The sequence below is a fragment of the Elaeis guineensis genome, chromosome 8 (assembly GCF_000442705.2).
Source record: "Elaeis guineensis isolate ETL-2024a chromosome 8, EG11, whole genome shotgun sequence".
Taxonomy (NCBI): Eukaryota; Viridiplantae; Streptophyta; class Magnoliopsida; order Arecales; family Arecaceae; genus Elaeis; species Elaeis guineensis.
This window is the reverse complement of record NC_026000.2, coordinates 111,442,521-111,465,798: the sequence shown is the minus strand read 5'-3', so window position 1 is coordinate 111,465,798 and position 23,278 is coordinate 111,442,521. Positions and strand designations below refer to the sequence as shown.

The 23,278-nt window shown below is 34.4% G+C and overlaps 1 non-coding gene across 1 annotated transcript; it reads right to left on the bottom strand.

Moving 5' to 3' along the window:
• Positions 1-20,791: 20,791 nt before the first annotated feature.
• On the bottom strand, positions 20,792-20,897 carry LOC140851372 (small nucleolar RNA R71). Its single transcript, XR_012134125.1, has one exon. It is a non-coding gene; the product is annotated as a small nucleolar RNA R71 (small nucleolar RNA).
• Positions 20,898-23,278: the final 2,381 nt, after the last annotated feature.

The following is a 23,278-nucleotide window of genomic DNA, read 5'->3' as shown; positions in this document are numbered from 1 at the left end:
GAACTTATTGTAAGTTCTAAAGGTTAATTTGATATGCTAGTACATTGTGTTAACCCAAATTTTCAATTTAGTTAGTTTAAAGTATTTGAGCTAGATTTAACTTGTTGCCTTGAATCTAATTCGATTAGATCCATCTTTAATTAGTTTCTTACCTTTACATAGAAGTATTTCATGTGTGAAAGAGATTCTCCATGCCACCCATCTGAATTCAATGCTGAAATTTATAGGTGTGGTAAAAGAAAAGTCTTTCTTTTAATACATCTCTTTGTTTCCTACTCCATTTATTTCTTTCATATACTATTAATATATGATATTTATGAGTGTGGAAGAGCAAAAGCTTTTCTGCACTTAAGACTCCTCCACACCATTTATTCTTGCATGAGGATTCATCTCACCATATGAGAAGATGGAGCACCAAGAGTTGGTGCTCCTTAGGAGACCCTTGCACCTCTTCATTTTCTATTTATAGGGGATGCCTCCTATAGATTTTGGAGTAGATATCTTGATATTTGGACATGAGATAAGTGAGGATTAAGTAAAAAAATTAAGAAAAAGAAGAGAGGAAAAAATAGAAAGAGAGAGAATAAGAGAGAAAAAGACAAATGAGGGTAGCTTGACCTAGGATTTAGTTTTTTCATATATTGGAGTACAAAACCAAACTCTAGATGATAAGATCCCTTGAGAAGAGGTTCTTGGCATAGTCCTAGTAGAGGAATCAAAGATAAATAGGTAGTGGTGTGATTCATTCTTGGAGAAGGACATCGACAGTGTTCTTATGAAGAAAGGCTGTAGCACTATTTCGATTGGAAAGGATCTTGATCATCTTTTGTATGGATCACCTTTGGAGGGCTTCTACTTTAGAGTCTTGTGGAGATCATTTTATCATCTGATCATTTTTTTAATAAGTATTTTTTCTATCCTATTGCATGCTTGAATGGTTTGATTGGAGTCTATAAGATGATTCTAGGGTTTGAGTTTTGATATACCGATTTTAAGTGTTAAAACTCTTTTTATGCATGTTAAATTTTTTTTAAAATCCATATTTTGCTACATGACTGAAACTTAACAGTGATATCAGAGCCATCTTTGTTAGATTCAATCAAATAGGTGCTATTGTTATAGTATAGATGTGATCTGATTCATATGATGCCTAAATGTTCTATCGATTTCTTGCATCAACTTAAAATCAAAAATTATTTGTGACCATGATTCAAGTATGACTTTAAATTTTAGTTATTAAATTTTGAATTTATCATAATTTAAAATTTTATGATTCATGGTAGATTGATGTTTGAATCAATTTTTTTTTAGGGTGTATTGTTCCTAGCCTATTATTGACTTGATCAAGCCTAATATGATTAGGATTTGGAAATTGATTCAATTTGTTGACTCAAGTCAAATTTGACATATAAATTGGACCAAAGGGTTGAGTCCAGATCATAGTCAAATAGTATTGGCTCAAGTATTGAACCAAAGTATACCCTTGTATGATTCTAGTAATCATAATTTTTGACATAGTTATATAAATGATATTACAACTTGAATAGCATGTTATATAGCATGCTATGATACATGAAAATTATTTTTATTCTTATTATATGCATATTACATGTGATGTAAGTATTAGGATGTATTAGAGACCAGTTTAAAACCCTCATAAAAAATTATATTAAGTTATAGTGTCGAAATTCACTTGCTAACCAAATATCGGATTCATTGATTAGTTGGTGTCTAAGAAAATATTAAAGGTGGTTATTTAATTAAGTCTGTTTGCTTATCTGGCCAAGTTATTGGTTTCTAAGAAAAGCATCAGAGAGCCTCCTACCTATTTACCTGGTCAATTTGGTCTATTGAGTTTTCAGTTTGGATTGCTTAGTGATGTAGACACTACATATGCTTTCCTTCATGCTAAGCCAATATCATGTCAAAAGCTATAATGAGTTTGTTGTGCAACCACAAGGCTTATTATGGAGATTGATATGGGATTATCTTAGTGCATATTTGATGCTTACAGTATTTTGGATATATTACTTTATTGTGCAACTACAAAGACAGTATCATTCAGATGTAACTGTATAAAAATGAAGGGTCTAACTTAATTAAAATATTATAGTTTCTTGTGCAACCATAAGGCTATGAATATTTTAGAGGTAGGAAGATATTGAGAGTTGCATGAGATGCAATTGAAAGAGAGTTTTTTTACCTTTGAACTCATGAAGGTTTGTTGTGCAACTATAAAATCTTTTGTGAGAAATTAAGATCTCAACCCCACTAAGAAAACCAATAGAATTTCTCATTTATTATAGGAAAGGGTTATGGTATTCGATAAAATAGTAGGAGTAACAATTAGATAAAAGATCTAATCTAGTTGTACATGTCATCATGAGTTATCCGCTTATATTGGTTCCTTATTATTGTAGATTAATCTGCATAATGGCATCTTCACTTTTACTACATGGCATACTTGATACCAACAAGTTTATCGGATCCAATTATATGGACTGATTGAGGAATCTAAGAATTGTTCTCATATAGAAGTCTCCTATAGTTTGGATATCCCTGCATCCAATATGATCGATGACGATACAACTGAGGAGGAAAAAACTACATACAAGATGTGGCAAGATGACAGTGTGACTATCAAATGTGTCATGCTTGCCTCTATGAGCAATAAGCTTCTAAGGCAATATGAAGGCATAGATGTTCCTTCCATACTCCTTAAACTAAAAAAGTTATATGAGGAATAAAGTCAGACTGCTAGATATAAGATATCTAAATAATTATTTTGTATCAAGATGAGTGAAGGCACATTTATGCAGACTCATATCCTGAAGATAATTAATCTGATCACTCGTTTAGGATAGTTAGATTTTGCAATGGATGGTGAGCTTATTCAGGATCTGATCCTGCAATCATTCTCTGATTTCTTCTTACAGTTTATCATAAACTATCATATGAACAAACTAAACACCAGCCTATCGGAGCTGTTCAATATGTTGAAGATAGCAGAGAGTCATTTCAAGAGTGAAAAGACTCTAGTTATTCTTGTGGATAAGATCTCTAAGAAGAAAGGCAAGAAGGGTTTTAAGAAAAAGTTGAACCCTAAAGCTAGCATCTCGAAGAAGAAGGTGAACGTCTCCACCAAAGATACTTATTATCAGTATAGTAAGAAAAGATATTGGAAGAGAAACTATAAGAACTACCTTGCAAGTTTGAAGCATAAGGAAGCAAGCATTGCTAAAGGTTGTATATGATACAAACAAACTTATCATTGAGTACTTCAACTTCAGATTCTTAGATATTGGATACTACCTATGGTTCACACCTTTACAAATCGTTGTAGGATCTGAAGAACATAAAGAGTCCGAATGAAGGTGACTTCGTGCTATTCGATACTAGTGGAGAGTCCATCTAGGTCGAAGCCGTAGGAACCAAGTTGTTGAAGTTACCTTTGGATAAAGTTTTGAAATTGAAGGACTGTTATTATATTTCTAACATTGTTAAAAATATTATTTCTATACCTATGTTACTGGAATAAGATTTTAAAATAAGAGAAAAAGGCAATAGTTGCTCTATTTATTTTTCTAATTGATGTTATGGAAGTACTTTTATTGATAATAGTCTTTTATTCTTGTCACTTAATGATAATGTTCTTTATGTTAATCAAATAAAGAAAAGAAAGAGAGAAGATATGAATGTCACATACCTCTGGCACTGTCGATTTGGTCATATCAATGAGTCAAGGATTAACAAATTATACAAAGAAAAGTTCTTTGATCCTTATAATTTCGAATCATATGAAATTTGTGAATCTTATCTTATAGATAAGATGACTAAGATCCATTTACTGGACATAGAGATAGGGCGAGTGATATTTTAGACCTTGTACATATTGATGTTTGTGGTCCAATGTCGACTCAGGTTAGAGGTGGATACTCCTACTTCATCATAATTACTGATGATTTATCTAGATTTAGATATATGTATTTAATGAAATACAAATCTGAAGTCTTTGATAAGTTTAAGAAGTACCAAAAAATGGTTGAGAAATAAACTAGTAAGAGTATTAAGGCTCTTCAATTTGATCGATCGAGGAGGCGAATACTTAACTAGTGAGTTTTTTGATCATTTAAAAGAAAATAGAAATTACTCTCAATGAACTCCCCCCTACACTCCATAATTAAATGATATTATAGAAAGAAAGAATTATACCTTATTAGATATGGTACAGTTTATGATGTGTTTCATAGATCTTTCGATCTCTTTCTGGGGTCATGTCCTAAAAACTGCTACACATGTTTTAAATAGGGTATCTTACAAATTTATGCCTAGTACTACATATAAGATATAGAGATGTAGGAAGCCTAATCTTAAGTATCTTAAACTTTGAGGTTGTCTTGCTTATGTCAATAATACTGAAGGACATAAGCTAAGTGCTAGGTCGGATAAATATAGGTTTGTAGGTTATCCTAAGGAGAGTATAAGATACTACTTCTACCATCCTACTCAACAAAAGGTGTTTGTTAGTAGGCATGCCACTTTCTTGAAGAAAGAGTTCATTCAAGAAAGGGGCAGTGGGAGAACAGTTGAACTTGAGGAAGTTTAAAATCTACAGTCTATCCAGAAGCAACATGTGGAGAATTTATAAGTTGATCCTTAATTTGATGTGCCCATTATTGAGGCACAGTTATAACACACACCTCTTCTCCGAAGGTCAGATAGAGTACGTAATATACCACTAAGGTATGGATTTGTTATTGAAAATGATAACTCATCACACATCATTGAGAATGATAATCCCATGACCTATTCGAAAGTAGTCATGAGTAGTGACTCTGACAGATGGCTTGAAATCATGAAATCCAGAATGGACTACATGTATGCCAACCATATTTGGACTTTGGTCGATGCACCTGAGGGTGTGAGCTCAATAGGCTATAAATGGGTCTTCAAGAAAAAAGATTGGAGCAAATGGCCCGGTAGAGACCTATAAGGCTAGGCTAGTGGCAAAAGATTTTAGACAAAGATAAAGTGTTGACTATGAAGAAATCTTTTCATCCGTAACCAAACTCAAGTTTATTAGGATTATGCTTGCTATAGCTGTATATCATAACTATGAGATCTGATAAATGGATGTCAAGACTACTTTCTTCAATAAAAATCTTGAGAAAGAAGCCTATATAACTCAGTCAAAGAAATTTATCTCCAATGGAAGGGCAAATCAAGTATGCAAGCTAAAAAAAATTATTTATGGATCAAAGCAGGCATCGAGGAGTTAGAATATCTATTTTGATGAGATAGTCAAATCATTTGGCTTTATCAAAAATATAGATGAACCATGTGCATTAAGATGAAGGAAACATAGGTAGTGCTATGTATGTAATTTCAAAAATTTTGTGCAGTGGGAAGAAAAGATTAAATAATTTAATCTAAATCATATGTATAAGATCTAATCTAAACTACTATATCATGATAAAGTATATAAAATATGATGTACTTTAGATCTGAAAATAAAAACTCATATCGATCTTATCGATGCTGAAATTCTAGATCTAACTATTAGATCTAACGATATGATCAAGATAAGTTAGAAACAATTATCAAACCAATGAGATCTTGATCCTTGCTAGTCCAACACTTGGAGAAAATATTCCTCAGATTGCTTGCAGCCACATGAAGTCATCTGGTCTCTACAAAAAAATTCATGCAAAGACTGGTGCAAATTAGAGGCTTGGAGGTGCTACCCTGCAAGCAACTTTGATGGCTGATCTCTTTCTTTTTCTTCAAGTACTTTGGATGCTCCAAAGGATGAAAGAATCTGAAAGAGAAAGAGAGGAGGAGGAAAAGAGCTCTGGAAACATAAAAACCAGCAAGGAAATTGATGTATGATGTCAAGAATAGGGGACCCCTTTTTATAGGTAAAGACTAGGATTTTTCATCCAAGAGAATGGCACCAAGAGTCCACGCCAAAACCACTTTTGGCATCCCAAAAAATTTTAGAAGGGGCTGTATGGTGTGGAAAAGAAATCTTGTATCCCACACACCCAAGAACTCTCTAAAAAAAATAAAGATAAAAATATTATGGTGCCAACAACCTTCCTTGTATGAAATTTTTTTTTTCTTATTTTCATCTTATCTCTAATTCAGATCGCATTTGAATTTGACAAGAGATAGGATTATGAGTCATCAATCATTGCCATCCATACTTATTGGGTCCACTACTTTGATGCCAGAAAGTCAAGCTAAATCCTATTTGGCATGGAGATAAGGGCATGGGTCCAAGTATAGCGCAAGGAGATAAAAATAGAGTCCTAGTCAACTTGGACTCTTTATTTCTAATCTGATTCTAATCCAAATTAAATTTGGATTGAACCCACTAATAAAAATGAATCTAATCCAATCTATATATCTCAATAAATTTTTAATCTAATTAAGAATTGATTGATTTCAAATTCTGATCGAATCAGGATCAAATTTTTCTTGTAATCAGGATTGATCATATCAAACCCAATCTGAGTCGAACTGAATCTAATTCAATTAAAATTGATATAAAATTTTTTACTTAATCAAATTGAGTCAATTACTAATTAATTCTTTATTGATAGCAGAGTCTTAGTCCCAGTGAAACTCTTCTCTAGAGTTTCAGTCCCAGTAGGACTCCTCACTAGAGTCACAATCTAATTGAACTCTTCAGCCATCAAATTTGATCAAATTTTCTAATGCGTGTGATCTTATAGGTTCGAACCTAAGCTGATAGCATAGGAATAACTTTCTATATCAATCGATGCAACCATCTAGCAATGGTGATCCGACGATCGGATAGGTCAAAGTATTGCAAAGCAACATTCTAGAACCTACTGGTGTATGGTTACCGTATAATTCATCCCTTTGATTCTAATGCTCAAGATGATCTAGAATTTAACTGTCAACCCTAATTTAATCGACCACATTATATTTTAACTTTTCAAATTTATCTCATGGATTATCCTAGTCAAGATTTTACTAAATTGAAATACATTGATGCATATCTCCTATTAATTCAGAGGGATCAATTCCATTTTGACTCACACACCAACTTGATAAGTACTTGACTGCACCCAATATCCTTCCATCACTGAATTAGAAACTCAAATGGTCTGATACTAAAGTACAATGAGTTGCTTACAAGTTATCATGGTGGTCTCAGGTCTGAGGGACACTTATATCCATACCCTTCATGATCTACTCTGGACAGTAGAGTTCTCGGCACATGATCACGTTCGATGAGAATGTACTCCTACATTCTATCTGCATGCCATAATAGTATCTCCACACTCCTTGATTAAGAGAATAACCAACTCATATGGCACACAATGATCTATATTCAATATTGTTATCGTCCTATTAATAGCATATCATTTGGTCGCGAATACTTTTAAGGACTAAACGACAAATCCTCCTTTGTCGATCAGGACTTCATTACAATACAGGAGTTCAAATATAGACAATTTGTAATAAAAATATCAAATAATTTTTATTAATAAAAATTTATATACAATTACAAGAATGAGCACAATCATCAATAAGCTAACGATTAGCTTTGGGACATATTTTCCAACAACTCTCACTTGAACTAAAGTCAATCGTACAGTATCGTATACCCATCTTTGATTTGTGATCATCGAACTTCTTGATCCTGAGAGCTTTAGTAAATAGGTCGGTCAGATTTTTCTTCCCATCGATCTTCTGAATATCGACATCACCTCGATCCATGACCTTCAGATAAGGTGATAGCGGCACAAAAGATGCTTGATGCGTTGATGGAACTTCAACTCCTTGGCTTAAGCAATGACTCCAGTATTGTCGTAATATAACAAGATAGGGCCATCAACAGAGGGTGCCACTTTGAGCTCGCTGATGAACTTTCGTAACCATATAGATTTCTACACAGTATCGGATGCCGCGATATACTCTACTTCACAAATAGAGTCAGCCACAGTGTGCTGCTTGAAATTTTTTTAATAGATCGCTCTACCATTCAGGATAAAAATATAATTCGACACACTCTTCTTATCATCATGGTCTGACTGAAAGCTGGAGTCGGTAAACTCCACTAGTTTCAAGTCAGTTTCACCATATACAAGCCACTGACCCTTAGTATTTCTTAAATACTTAAGGATGGTCTTTACGACCTTCCAATAGTTCTCTCTTAGATCAGATTGGTATCTGCTCACTACTCCTAGTGAGTATATCACGTCTGATCTTATACATATTATGGCGTACATTAGAGAATCCACTGTCGAAGCATATGAAATTCTACTCATATGTTCTCTCTTGAGAAATTGTCGGATAATCTTTTTTCGAGAGAGAAATCCCATGGCCTATCGGAAGATAGCTTTTCTTGAAATTTTTTATGCTGAACCACTTCAACATGGTGCCTATATACGTGGACTGAGATAATCCAAGCAATCTTTTCGATCTATTTCTATAGATCTTTATCTCAAAAATATAGGATGCTTCTCCCAAGTCTTTGATCGAGAACTGAGATGATAACCAAATTTTTATCTCTTATAATGCAGGGATGTCATTTTTGATTAAGAGAATGTCATCCACATACAAAATGAAGAATACAACCATAGCGTTATTTACCCATTTGTAAATGCAGGGTTCTTCTCCATTCCTAACAAAGCCATACGTTCTGATAATCTTATCAAAATGTATGTTCCAACTCTTGGATGTCTGCTTCAATTTATAGATAGATCTGTGAAGCTTGCACACTTTGGACTCATCTGTGAATATGAAACCCTTAAGTTGTATCATATACACCTCCTCTTGCAGCTCTCCATTTAGAAATATTGTTTTCACATTCATTTGCCAGATTTCATAGTCCATGTATGCTGCTATCGCAAGCGTAATCCGAATAGATTTGAGCATTGCCACAGGAGAAAACATCTTGTCATAGTCAATACCATAATGCTGACAATAATTCTTGATAATCAAACAAGCTTTATAGGTTTCTACCTTTCCGTCTGTGCCCCTTTTTCTTTTGAAAATCCATTTACACTCTATGGGTTTAACCTCTTCAGGTGGTTCAACTAATGTCCACACATCATTGATCTTCATAGATTTTATTTCAGATTTTATGGCTTCAAGCTATTTATCAGAGTTAGATCTCTGCATTGCATTCATATAGGTGATTAGGTCTTCATTGTTCTCATCGAGTTCAACCGGATCTCCATCTTGGACCAAGAATCATAGTATCTGTTTGATTGATACGATACTCTATCGAATCTACTTAATGGTGCCTCTACAATAGATTTTGAATTTAATATTATCAAATTTGATTCTGTAGGTTCACTAGACTGTGTCAGTTTTACCTGTTGAACTTTCTCAAATTCAACCTTAGAGATATTAATTCCTTCCCCAAGAAATTTTTTTTCTAAAAAGACTACCCTAAGGTTGACAAACACCTTTTATTCGTCAGTAAGGTAGAAGTAATACCCTTTAATTTATTTAAGATACATAATAAAATTATATCTATTAGACCTGCCTCCAAGTTTGTTTATTTTCAAATATTTGATATAAGCTGGATATTTTCAAACCCTAAGGTAAGTGAGCGCTGGCTTACATCCAATCCATATCTCATATGGTATTTTACTTACAGACTTACTAGAAATCCTATTAAACACAACAAGTTGACTCAAGTGTATACCCCCAAAAGGATATGGACAGAGTAAAAAAGTTCATCATGGATCGAACCATATCCAACAGGATTCGATTCTTTCTTTCCGACACACCACTATGTTGTGGCATTCCAGGAGGTGTCCATTGAGAGAGAATCCCATTCTCCTCAAGCTATGTTAGAAATTCACTAGAAAGATATTCTCCTCCTCAATCTGATTGAAGAGTTTTAATATTCTTTCTAGTTTGTTTCTCTACTTCATTACGGAACCATTTGAACATTTCAAATGATTCAAACTTATATTTCATCAAGTAGATATACCCATACCTCGATAGGTCATCTGTAAATATAATGAAATAGTGATACCTTCCTGTGGCACTTGTGCTCATGGATCCACATACATCAGTATGTACTAGATTCAAAATATCACTAGTCTATTTATCTTTTTCAGTAAAAGATGACTTGGTCATCTTTTCAAGTAAACAAGACTCACAGGTAGGTAACGATTCATAATTGTCTTTATCAAGAATCCCTTCTTGAGCTAACATGTTCATCCTATTTTTGTTGATATGACCTAGCCTATAATGTCAAAGGTAGGCATCCGTGACATCAATAATCCTAGGGCGTTTATTTGACATGTACATTATATTAGGCCTAGATACAATATAGATTCCATTGTCCAACTGTTCACACAATATTGTAACACCATTCAAAATGATATCATAAAATTTTTTCTTTATTGATATTTCATAATTCGATTTGGCCAAATGGTCTACAGAAATAACATTCAAAAGAAAACTAGGATAGTAATGACATTCATTAAGAACAATAGAATGAGACTCGAATACAAACTTGATAATTTCTAAAGCTAGAACTGGAACTAATCTTTCATCTCCAACATTTAGAAATCTCTCACCGTCTCCAAATCTCTCACTGACTTGAGGACCCTGCAACGAATTGCAAATATTAATGAGACTTTCAGTATCCAATACTCAGATCATTGTATCAAAAAGAGAGAAGTTACAAAGTGTTATCACATAAGTATCTTGTCCAGCAATCGATTACTACTTCTTTGGCCTATTTGGGTTAAGGGAAGCTTTATACTGAGGACAATTCCTCTTTCAGTGATCCTGCTTCTTACAGTAGAAGTACTCTGCCTGACTTTGATCGATCTTGAACTTGGACTTTTAGATCTGACTCCCAGTATTTTATACCTTTTTATTTTTCTTCATTTTCTCTTTCTTAAAGAGATGATGACTATCCAAAGAAGATCCTCTCATTAAATTCACCATCTCCTTGTGGAGCTGGTAATCCTTCTCAAAAGTCTGTAACAACCCCAATGTGGTAGTTGACTACAGACTCATCATTTTAAAATGACTGAGAAATAATAGGTAGAATTTGGATAGAAAGTTCAGGATCGCATCCTCCCTTAGCTGTTTATGCAAAGAAAAGCCAAGCTTGCTCAGTTTCTCAGTTTGTTCAATCATGTATAATATATGATCAGTGATAGATGCTCCCTCCCTCATCTGAAGATTGAAAATGGTGCAACTAGTCTTGTGCCGCTCAACATCATCGAGAGTACCAAAGAACTCTCTCAACACTTGGAGCACTTTCTCTGACTGAGCCTCTTCAAATTTTTGGCTAAACTCATCGTTCATGGAGGCCCGTATGATGCAACGAACTATGGTGCAGTCATTGAGCCACTTCAAATAAGTATCTTGGACCACACTTTGGGCATTGAGAGCAGGCTCCTCAGGTGTCGGATCTGTAATCATATACAGGATCCACTCGTACTCCAGGATGATCTTAAGCTTTCGATACCAGTTATCGAAATTGAGTCCCATCAATTTCTTATTGTCCAATAGTGATCGAAGCAACAATTTGAGGCCATATCTACACACATAAAAAAAATTAAAATCTAATTAGTATATGAATTTATTAAGCTTAAAAATATGAACTTTAGTCTAAAAGTTCTCTCACTATTTTATATGAATCGGTAGTCTCTACCTCCAATTCGAGAAATTACTTTAATTTCTTAGCGAGTACTAGAATTCACACAGACGGCATATAAGCCCGACTTTGGTCGACTCACCCATGTGTATCCATGGGTAGGTTCATCAATCAATTATTTTATCAAATAATTTTTAGTAGTTGATTTAGCTCCAGATAACTTTTCAATTGACTTTGATCTTCTCTGCAAGCCCCTGATTAGGTCCAACCATTAACATGATCATATTTACGAATCTAGCTATCAAATGATTAGGCCCGACTTTAGCTGGCTAATCTAACCACCTGATAGAGAGACTCGACTAAATCATCATATTATGAATGATAATTTCAATAGCAGATGAGCACTAGGCCTTTGGGCCTCCAATAATCATCATACTAATGGATCCATTATCACCCAACTTAATGAGAGGCTATGATCTAGTTATCACCATAACCAGCTCATTTTAGAAACCTAATAATTTAGAAGATTTAATCAATTTAGAGAAGAGAGGAGAAGAAATCAATCAGTAGATCATAATCCTCCTACTGATTTCACCAAGTCACTGAATCGGATTAGAGTCATGCTGATTGAAATGGCACCTAGATTAGTCACACTAATCAACCTTAATAGCATGGGTTAACTCAAATCACTTAGCGATCTGATCAAAATCTAATTTATTAAATTAGCCAAGTAAGTGAGATCGATGGGAAGGTCTGTTAAGCTTGTCTTAGATACCATCGAAATAATCAGATAAGCCGCTCTCAATTAAAAACCATCAGTCAAAATGCCAAACTTATCTTAGACACCAATTAGTTAATTAATTTTGATTTGACCAATTTAATGATTCGGATTCAACTACTAAGTTACAATCAAGGTCCATTTGGTCTAATCAAAGATATAGACTTGACCATCTATAACTATTGTATTAGAGAAATCTTGATTAATCTAATTCAACACTTGGTTAGACTTAATCAATTTTACTACATGATCAATTAATTCTTTGATTCTAACCTTAGGTCTAATCTAATTAAAGAGAAGGACCTGATTTGAGCTAACCCATGCCCATATTTTATGCATTGTAATTAGATCTTAAATCATAATTCTATATCTAATCAACTCAATACTTAATTCTTAATTAAGTTTTGCATCAACATGGTTATGATTTTGAAAATAATTTTTATGTAAATTTTTTACATTAAATCATAAAATCTTTTAGATCAAATATAAATTTTTATGATTTTAAATCTAAATAATTTTGATTAATCAATATTAGATGTAACTAGTTTCTTTACAACTTGCATCACATACAACAACACCTAGGGTTTCAAGATCTAGGATTTTGCAAGAAAGTAAATTTTTCTCTTTTCACTTTCTTCTTCATGAGACTTCACAGTGGCACTCCTACACACCATAAAAGTATCCCATTGAATAGAAAGAGAGGATCATGAAATCTTACTTATTCCTATGATCGACGGCCTGGTGATTATCCAATCTGAGTACTTTGCTACTCAAAACATCTAATCTAAACATGATAAAAATCAGATCTGAAAATAAATATATTTAGATCTAATCTAAATTATAAATAATTAAATCTAACATCATAAAATCAGATCTAAAGGCATAATAAATCATATCATAATAACCATGGCTCTGATACTAGTTGAAGAAATATAGGTAGTACTATGCATGCAATTTTAAAAATTTTATACAGTAGAAGAAAAAGATTAAATAATTTAATCTAAATTATATGTATAAGATCTAATCTAGACTATCATATCATGATAAAGTATATAAAATATGATGTATTTTAGATCTGAAAATAAAAACTCACATCGATCTCATCGATGCTGAAATTCTAAATCTAATATTAGATCTAACGATATAATCAAGATAAGTTAGAAACAATTATCAAACCAATGAGATCTTGATCTTTGCTGGTTCAATACTTAGAGAAGATGTTCTTCAGATCACTTGCAACCATATGAAGTCGTCTGACCTCTATAAAAAAATCCATGCGAAGATTGGCACAGATCAGGGGCTTGGAGGTGCTAGCCTGCAAGCAACTTCGATGGCTGATCTTTTCTTTTTTCTTCAAGCATCTTGGATGCTCCAAAAGATGAAAAAATCTAGAGGAGAAAAGAGGAGGAGGAGAAGAGCTTTGAAAAAGATAAAACTAGCAAAGAAATTAATGTATGACGCCAAGAATAGGAGACTCCTTTTTATAGGCAAAGACTAAGATTTTTCATCCAAGAGAAGGGCACCAAGAGTCTATGCCAAAACCACTTTTGGAATCCCAAAAAATTCCAAAAAGGGCTCTATGGCATGGCGAAGGAATCTGGCATATCACATGCTGAAGAACTCTCAAGAAAAATAAAGAAAAAATATTATGGCACCAACAATCTTCCTTGTATGAAATTTTTTTTTCTTATTTTCATCTTATCTCTAATTGGATCGCATTCGAGTTTGACAAGAGATAGGATTATGAGTCATCAATCATTACCGCCCACCCTTATTGGGTCTACTACTTTGATGCCAAAAGGTCAAGCCAAATCTTATTTGGCATGGAGATAAGGGCATGGGTCCAAGTATGGTGCAAGGAGATAAGGATAGAGTCCTAGTCAACTTGTACTCTTTATTTCTAATCTGATTCTAATCCAAATTCAATTTAGATTGAACCCATTGATAGAAATGAACCTAATCTAATTAGAAATCTAAATATCTCAATAAATTTTTAATCCAATTAAAATTAGCTGATTTCAAACTTTGATCGAATCAAGATCAAATTTTTCTTGTAATCAGGATTGATCATATCAAAATCAATTTGAGTCAAACTAAATCCAATTCAATTAGACTTGATCCAAAGCTCTTTACTCAATCAGATTGAGTCAATTACTAATTAATTCTCCATTGATAGTAGAGTCTCAGTCCAGTGGACTCTCCTGTAGAGTTTCAGTCCCAGTAGGACTCCTCACTAGAGTCATAATCTAATTGAACTCTTCAGCCATCAAATCTAATCAAATCTTTTAATGTACATGACCTCATAAGTTCGAACCTAAGCTAGTAGCATAGGAATAACTTCCTATACCAATCAATGCAACCATCTAGCAATGGTGATCCGATGATCGGATAGGTCAAAGAATTGCAAAGCAATATTCTAGAACCTACTGGTATATGGTTATCGTATAATTTATCTCTTTGACCCTAATGCTTAAGGTGACCTAAGATTTAACTGTCAACTCTAATTTAATTGACTACATTGTATTTCAACCTTTCAAATCTATCTCATGAATTTTTCTAATCAAGATTTTACTAAATTGAAATACACTGATGCATATCTCCTACTAATTCAGAGAGGTCAATTCCATCTTGACTCACACACTAACTTGATAAGTACTTGACTACACCTAGTATCCTTCTGTCACTGAATTAGAAACTTAGATGGTCCAGTACTAAAGTACAGTAAGTTGCTTAGAAGTCACCATGGTGGTCTCAGGTCTGAAGGACACTTATACCTATACCTTTCATGAGCTACTCTTGATAGTAGAGTGCTCGACACATGGTCACGTCCGATATGAATATACTTTAATATTTTATCTGCATACTATAATATTATCTCCATACTCTTTGGTTAAAAGGATAATCAACTCATATGGCACATAACGATCTACACTCGATATTGCTATCATCCTATTAATAACATATCATTTGGTCGCGAATACTTTTAAGAACTAAATGATAAATCCTCTTTTATCGATCAATTATAGTCCTAAGAACTTCATTACAACACAAAAATTTAAAGATGGATAATTTGTAATAAAAATATTAAATAATTTTTATTAATAAAATTTATATATAATTACAAGAATGAGCACAATCGTTAATAAGCTAATGATTAGCTTTGGGACATATTTCTCAACAGAAAAAGACTAGTGAAAGTGCTATTATCTTTTTGATCTTGTATGTGGATAACATACTGCTCATTAGGAATGATATCCTTATATTGCAATCGGTCAAAGTATAGCTATCTTAAAAGTTTTTATAAAAGATTTGGGTAAAGCATCCTATATACTTGGTATAAAGATCTATAGGAATAGATCGAAAAAGATGCTTAGCTTATCCCAGTCTAGGTACATAGATCTTATATTGAAGGAGTTCAACATGGAGGAAAGTAAAAAAAGGTTACTTACATGAGTCATGGTATACAACTCTTTAAGAAAATGTATCTTAAGATATCTAAAGAGAGAAATAGAATGAGTTCATTCCTTATGTTTTGACTGTAGGATCGATTATGTATGTTATACTGTGTACCAGGCTTGATGTGGCTTACGCTTTGGGAATTGTAAGCAAATTTCAGACAAATTAGAGAGGATCGTTGAAAAGTTATAAAAAATATTCTCAAGTACTTAAGAAGGACTAAAGATATTTTTCTATATATAATGGATCTGATTTAAAACTGAAAGGCTTTACTGATTTCAATTTTTAATCTGATCGGATGATAGCAAATCCATATCTGAATATGTATTCATCCTGTATGGTGATGCAGTGAGTTAGAAAAATTTCAAAAAGCAAACTGTTGCTGACTCAGTCACTGAGGTCGGATATATTGCTACTAGTGAGGTTGCTAAGGAAGCCGTCTGGATGAAGAAGTTCATCTCAGAGTTGGATGTAGTTCTTGAAATTGAACAACCAGTGCCTCTTTATTGTGACAATACTGGGTAGTTGCTCAAGCTAAGAAACTAATGTCTCATCACAAATCCAAATACATTCTAAGGTAGTTTCACCTTATTCGAGAGATAGTCAAAGATATGATGTGATCGTTGAGCGAGTTGACATCAAAAATAATATAGTGGATCCATTCACTAAGATCTTATTATTGTAGTAGTTTGACCGCCACCTAGATTGCATGGGCATCAAGTATAAGGCAATTGGCTTTAGTGCAAGTGCAAGATTGAAAGAATAATATCCTACAAGTCAATCACATATATGATACGATGAAATATTATTTTATATTTTATCTTTCAAACTCATATATTTGATATTATTTATTAATAAAGTTAAGCATCTTTGATTCATTATATGCTGCATCTTATACTTGTTTAAGATTATAATGAACCCTATAGATTAGGATAATGATTTTAGGGCCATGATGAGATCATGCCAGTGAGATCTAAATCTTTGATAGTCCTGATCTAAAATATTCTCAATCATTTATTCATTGAGTCAGAGATTAATGATACCAATAAGACTGGCACATCTTATATATGCTCGATGGAGAGGATAGTTGATCTCACAATCACTTATATGTGATACTAATATAAAGATGTGGATGCTCATTAGAGAATGATATCACTGAATTGACCTATGAGAGAATATCTGATGGAGCTTTATTTGCATGTCAGCTAGTTATTTTTTAGTGAAAGTTATGCAAGTGATCCTTAGAACTGAGATCACCACGGTACCTTGTATACATGAATCTATATTTTAGTTCATTCCCTAGCTTGATTCTCTGATCTTTGTGTGGGGTGTTCTGGATATGGTGAAGTATGCATGCATATTGTGAGTGGTCTATAAGAGATCGATCACTCTTAATAAGGAGAGCGAACATCCGATGTGATCTCACAAGATGATGATTCAAAAAATCTTTAGCCAAAATAGGATGATAATTAGAAAGAGATTTCTAATGTATCATCAACTGAATCATCACCTTCTGATTGAGATACATATAGATGAGCATTTGATTTTGACATGATTCTATACCCATTGCTCATCTAAAATATTGTATAACTGAAGGATTGAATTGCATGATAACTTGCCACTGAAAGATAATTTTAATATTTTTATAAAATTTTATCTCTTCCAGATAGTCATGATACATTGCTAGATGTCAATCTTGACTTGTGGATCCATAAGAATTAAAGAAGTTTAATTCAAATATAAGAATTAAAGGAGTTTAATTTAAAAATTAATTAGAAAGAGTTTTGATTAATTGGTACAATTGGATTGACCTAATCTAATCATATTAGGGTTAGGTCAAGAGCCTAAGTCCACTGTTGGCTAGATTTGGAACCCAATGAATTTCACACTTTGAGATTTGATCTTGGTCTAATTTTATTTAAACTTATTATAAGTTTTAAGGATTAATTTGATATGCTAGCATATTATGTTAACCTAAGTTTCCAATTTGATTAGTTCAAAGTGTTTGAGCTAGACTTATTCTGTTGCCTTGAACCTAATTGAATTAGGTTCATATTTGATAAACACATAATTTAAGTCATTTAAAGTAGAAAATTATATTTAATTTATTTTATTTATTAAGAATTTGATGTTTCTTTTTGTGTTTTACAGGAAAGATGATCGTCGATACAAAGAGTTCAAGTCATAGATCAAAAAGACTCAAGTTTGAAGAAATTTGGATTTAAAATAAAATTAAAATAAAAGAAAGACGCATCCGGTATTATAGAAAATGAAGATACTATGCAAGGAATCCAAAAGGATATAGATGTCATTGTGAAGAAATTTTTGTTTCTTTTTGAAATATTAAAAAAAATGTTCACGTGAATTCAAAGGCTGGCGCTTGTTTCACAGGAATTCAAAACAAAGTGGACGTGTGGATGCGGGACGCGGGACGCGGCGTGGACGTGCGGGACGGGACGCGGCGTGGACGTGTGGATGCGGGATGCGGCGTGGATGTGTGGAAGCGGGACGTGGCGTGGACGCGGGGACGGGCGCGGACGCGGGACGGGCGCTGACGCGGGCACGGGTGCAGCATCGCGCGGGTGTGGGCGCACGACAGACGAGTTCAAAATAAGGAAAAAAATAATATTTAGAAATGTTTTGAAAGATTTATATTTTTTTTAGTCCCACATCGAAAAATCATGTAAAACTCCTCCTTCCTAACACCTATAAAAAGACTTTTGTACTCTCATTGGAGGGGGAGCTCAGAAATTCTTCTAGAGCCTTGCATAGAGGAATAGAAAGGGACTACTTCATGAGCAGCTAGGCTGGCAGTCTCGGGAGTGGAGAAGAAATTTTGTAACGACACAGAAATGGTTTATTGTTCTAAACTTTTCTGTATTTCTTTATATGTAATAAAGATTATGTTTTTTATTTAAATGGTCATGAGTTCTTTAATTGCTCTCATTTATATATTTTTATTTATGCTTTCTTGTTAGATTAATATTAGGAATAGCTTTTACTTTCCGGAGACGCGCCGTGATCTACGGATACGGGGCGTGCCGAGGAAAGAAGAGTTATTTACCCAATACTTTTCGGAGACGCGCCGTGATCTACGGGTACGGAGCGTGCCGAGGAAAGATAGGTATTTTTCTTAAGATTAATCGTATCCATTTAATTAAAAAAAAAAGAAAAAGAGATACAACTCTGCTAGTGCAAAGTGATTCAAAACTCCCAAGTTCTTTATTTTCTAATTATCTTAATTTTAAGATAATTTATTTTTTAAATCAAAAATAACGTTTCTTTCTTTTATCTTGCAATCTCAACTTAGCTCAAGGTCCCTGAGGATACGATCTCGACTCATCCTACCTACGTAGTGAGTAGAGTTATTTTTGGTGCTATCAATGACTATGCATCAAATTTTGGCACCGTTGTCGGGGATCTTGGTACGGTTGAATTAAAAAAAAATTGAAAATTTAAAAAAAAAAAAAAAAAAAATACTTTTCAGTTTCTATTTCTCGCTCTAATTTTTTTTTTCAGTGCTTTCTAGCTAGATAATCTTATTTGCATAATTACATAATTACCTTGCATAAATAATTTATTACTTTTTAATTTTAGAAATTTTTTTGCTTAGAATAATTTGCTACTTTTTATAGCCTAGTGATTTATTGTTTTTTAGACTTAATCACTTAAATTTATTTTCTTGCAAAACTAAATAAATAAATAAATAAATAAAAATAAAAAATATATAAAAAGATAAAACTATAAACTAAAAAAAAAAAGAAGCCACTGACATTTCATAACACTTAACTAAAATAGCGTAACCTCAAATATAAAAATTTCTAACCTGATTGGATACCTTGTTTCCTTGCATTGCATCTCCATAATTAATCTTAAGGGTAATAACCCATTAACCAGATAAGGTGGAGATTTGATCACCCTTCCTTGGCCCACAAATCACTCTCTTGCATTTGCATAACCTAGACCTTAATTTAAAATCAACTAGACGTCAGCCCTAGGAATTTCGAGCTCAATAGGATAAGAAAGCTCTAGAGTTGAACCGAGTGCGGATTGGTTAATTGCTCGGTGTCTAAGGCAAGTGGTTAAAGAAAGTGGTTTTCAATTGGTTCCGTTGACTGACCTGGCCAACTCAGTTGGTGTCTAAGGAAAGCAACGAGCAGGGAACCTCCCACATCTTATGCTTACCTGGCCGAGTCAGTTAGTCAGTCTTGAGCTTGGAGTGCTCAAAGGCGGTCTTGAAAGTTAGGAGCTGTCTAGATCTAAGTTAACCTTAGGATAGAGAGTCTATGATTGTTTAAGTTGATTGCAATTAACATCTAAACATTAATTAATTTCTTCCTTTTCATAGATTTAAGATTCTTAGGTTCTTCTCTTTAGATTTTCTTCATTCTTTTCTCACTTTATTATAAAAATATATATTATAAATAAAAAAAAAATTTCTGTGTGTGCTCTACAGTATAATTGTAAGGTGTATGCTTGGCCGTAGATCGTTACGACCAGAAATCCAACCTTTTGATCCAGAAATAGAAAGAACCTTTAGAGCCAACAGACGTAAAAACATGGACCGAAATCAAGAGAATGATCCACCCAAGCAATTGAAGGAGTACTTTACTCCTTCCACATATACCTACTCTCCTTGTATTCAAGTGCCCCCTGTGGAGGCCACTCAATATGAAATTAAGTCCAGTATAATCCAAATGTTACCTTCATTTTATGGACTTAGTAATGAGGACCCTTATAAACATCTTGAAGAATTTCTTGAAATATGCTCAACTGTCAAAATTCACAACTTCTCTGATGATGCTCTTAGGTTGAAATTATTCCCTTTTTCACTTAAGGACAAAGCCAAATACTGGCTACATACTTTGGATTCCATGACTATATCAACCTGGGACCAGCTGCAAGGAGAGTTTCTCAAGAAATATTTTTCCATAGGAAAAACTAATCAAATAAGGAAAGCCATAACTAGTTTTTCCCAATTAGATGGAGAAATGTTTCATGAAACATGGGAGAGATTAAAAGACCTTATTAGAAAATATCTCCACCATGCTGTACCCAAGTGGCAGTTAATCCAATATTTTTATGATGGGCTCTCTGAAAGACATCGACAAATGGTCGATGCATCATGCGATGAGACATTTATGCTGAAAAGTGAGGATGAGGCATGGCAACTGTTTGAAATTTTAAGTGAAAATTCATTACATCATATGTCTGCCTCTATTAGAGATAAACCCATGTTAAACCCAAAAAGAGGTGGAATATATGAAGTAGGAAATGCCATAGATATCCATCAAAAGGTAGATGAACTGTCCCAAAAATTAGATCATCTTCTAAATATCGGACAATCCCCGATTCCACCTAACCCAATCCAAGAGGTTTGTGCATTGTGTGCAAGTCCGAACCATTTTGTTAGTGAATGCCCAGCCGCACCTCAATTTTCTGAGTTTGTGCACGAGCAGGTTCAGCAAGCTCAAGTCCAACAAGCTCGCAGACCAGGACACGATCCATATTCGAACACTTATAACCCCGACTGGAGAAACCATCCAAATTTTTTTGGAGACCACAACCAGTGGTTGGTCCTGCCACACCTCGACCTCAATATCAAGACCCAACATATAGGCATGGACCATACCATCAATTCCAAAATATTTCTCAACCGTCTACTACTGGTCACAGCTCAGCTTTTGAGGAAAAAGTCCTGAAAGCACTAGAACGATTAGAAGTCAACACTCAGACCCTTAACTCCCACACACAATCCATTGCTAAGCTAGAGACCCAAATAGGTCAATTAGCAACGGCATTCAGTAGGAGGGAAGGAGAAAAATTACCTAGCCAACCCGAGACCAACCCAAGAGGACAATTTGTGATTGAGAGTTCTAATACCCCAGAAGCTTTTTCTGAATATGCCAAATCAATCATGACTCTGAGAAGTGGGAAGGTCATTGAACACACTAGTAAAACCAATGAGACCGACCCTAAACCTCTAACCGAATCCAAATCACCCAAGAACAAGGAGGACCTAAAAATAGAGAAGGAACCAACTGCACCGGAGTCATCTTACTTGCCTAAAGCCCCATTTCTGGATGCCCTAAAAGCCCCTATTCCTGCAGATAAGAAGGGAGAAAAACTTGATGAGATGTTGGAATTGTTTAAGCAAGTCCAAATTAATCTTCTCCTTCTAGACGCAATTAAACAGGTCCCTGCTTATGCCAAATTTTTGAAGGATTTGTGCACCCAAAAACGTAAATCTAGATCACAAATCTCAAAGAAAGTACGTCTCACTGAACAGGCTAGTTCTGTCTTCTAGCATGCCACTCCTCCAAAGCTTAAGGACCCAGGAGCCCCCATCATTTCCTGTGTTATAGGAGATTATCACATTGAAAAAGCTCTTCTGGATTTAAGGGCAAGTGTGAATCTTTTACCTAGTTCAGTGTATGAACTTTTTGGATTCGGAGAATTGAAACCCACATCAGTCACACTGCAGTTAGCCGACAGATCAATTAAGGAACCACGTGGAATGCTTGAGGATGTCTTGGTCAAGGTAGATGAGTTTTACTTTTCAGTTAATTTTTTGGTTCTCGATATGGAATTAAGTGGCAACCCCAGACAAATTTTATTATCTTAGGACGACCCTTCCTAGCTACGGCAAATGCATGCATTAATTGTAGGACAGGAGTCATGGACGTATCGTTTGGGAATAAGAAACTAAGACTGAATGTGTTTGGTGCTTCTCAAGGACCATCAATGGATAGTTGCTTCGAAGTAGATACACTAGAAGATATTATAGAAGATGCAACACCCATAATTCTAGCACCAGACCCCTTAGATACTTGCTTGGCTCACTTTGGAGTGTGTGACTTTGAGGAATATATGAAAGAAGTTAACATCTTGTTAGATACACCACATGATAAAACCACTCCTCCATGGACAATCAAGTATGAGCCATTGCCCACATTAGCCAGTACACCAAAAGTCCCATCTTTAGAATCACCACCTACGTTAGAATTGAAACCTCTTCCTGCTACGCTTAAGTATGTATTTCTAGGACTCAATGACACCCTCCCGGCAATCATTGCATCAGACTTGACCCCTAATCAGGAAGCACAATTGGTTGGTATTCTGAAGGAACACAAAGAGGCTATCGGTTGGTCCATTGCCGATTTAAAAGGAATTTACCCCTCCATTTGCATGCTCCATATTCATTTTGAGGAACATGCCAAACCCCATCGAGATATGCAGAGGAGATTGAACCCAAACATGCGTGAAGTAGTAAAGAAAGAGGTGGTAAAGTGGTTAGATGCTGGAATCATCTACCCCATATCCGATAGTAAATGAGTCAGTCTCACTCAAGTAGTACCTAAGAAATCTGGTATTACTGTGGTGGAGAACGAAGAAGGTGAACTACTTCCAACTCGCATATCATCTGGATGGCG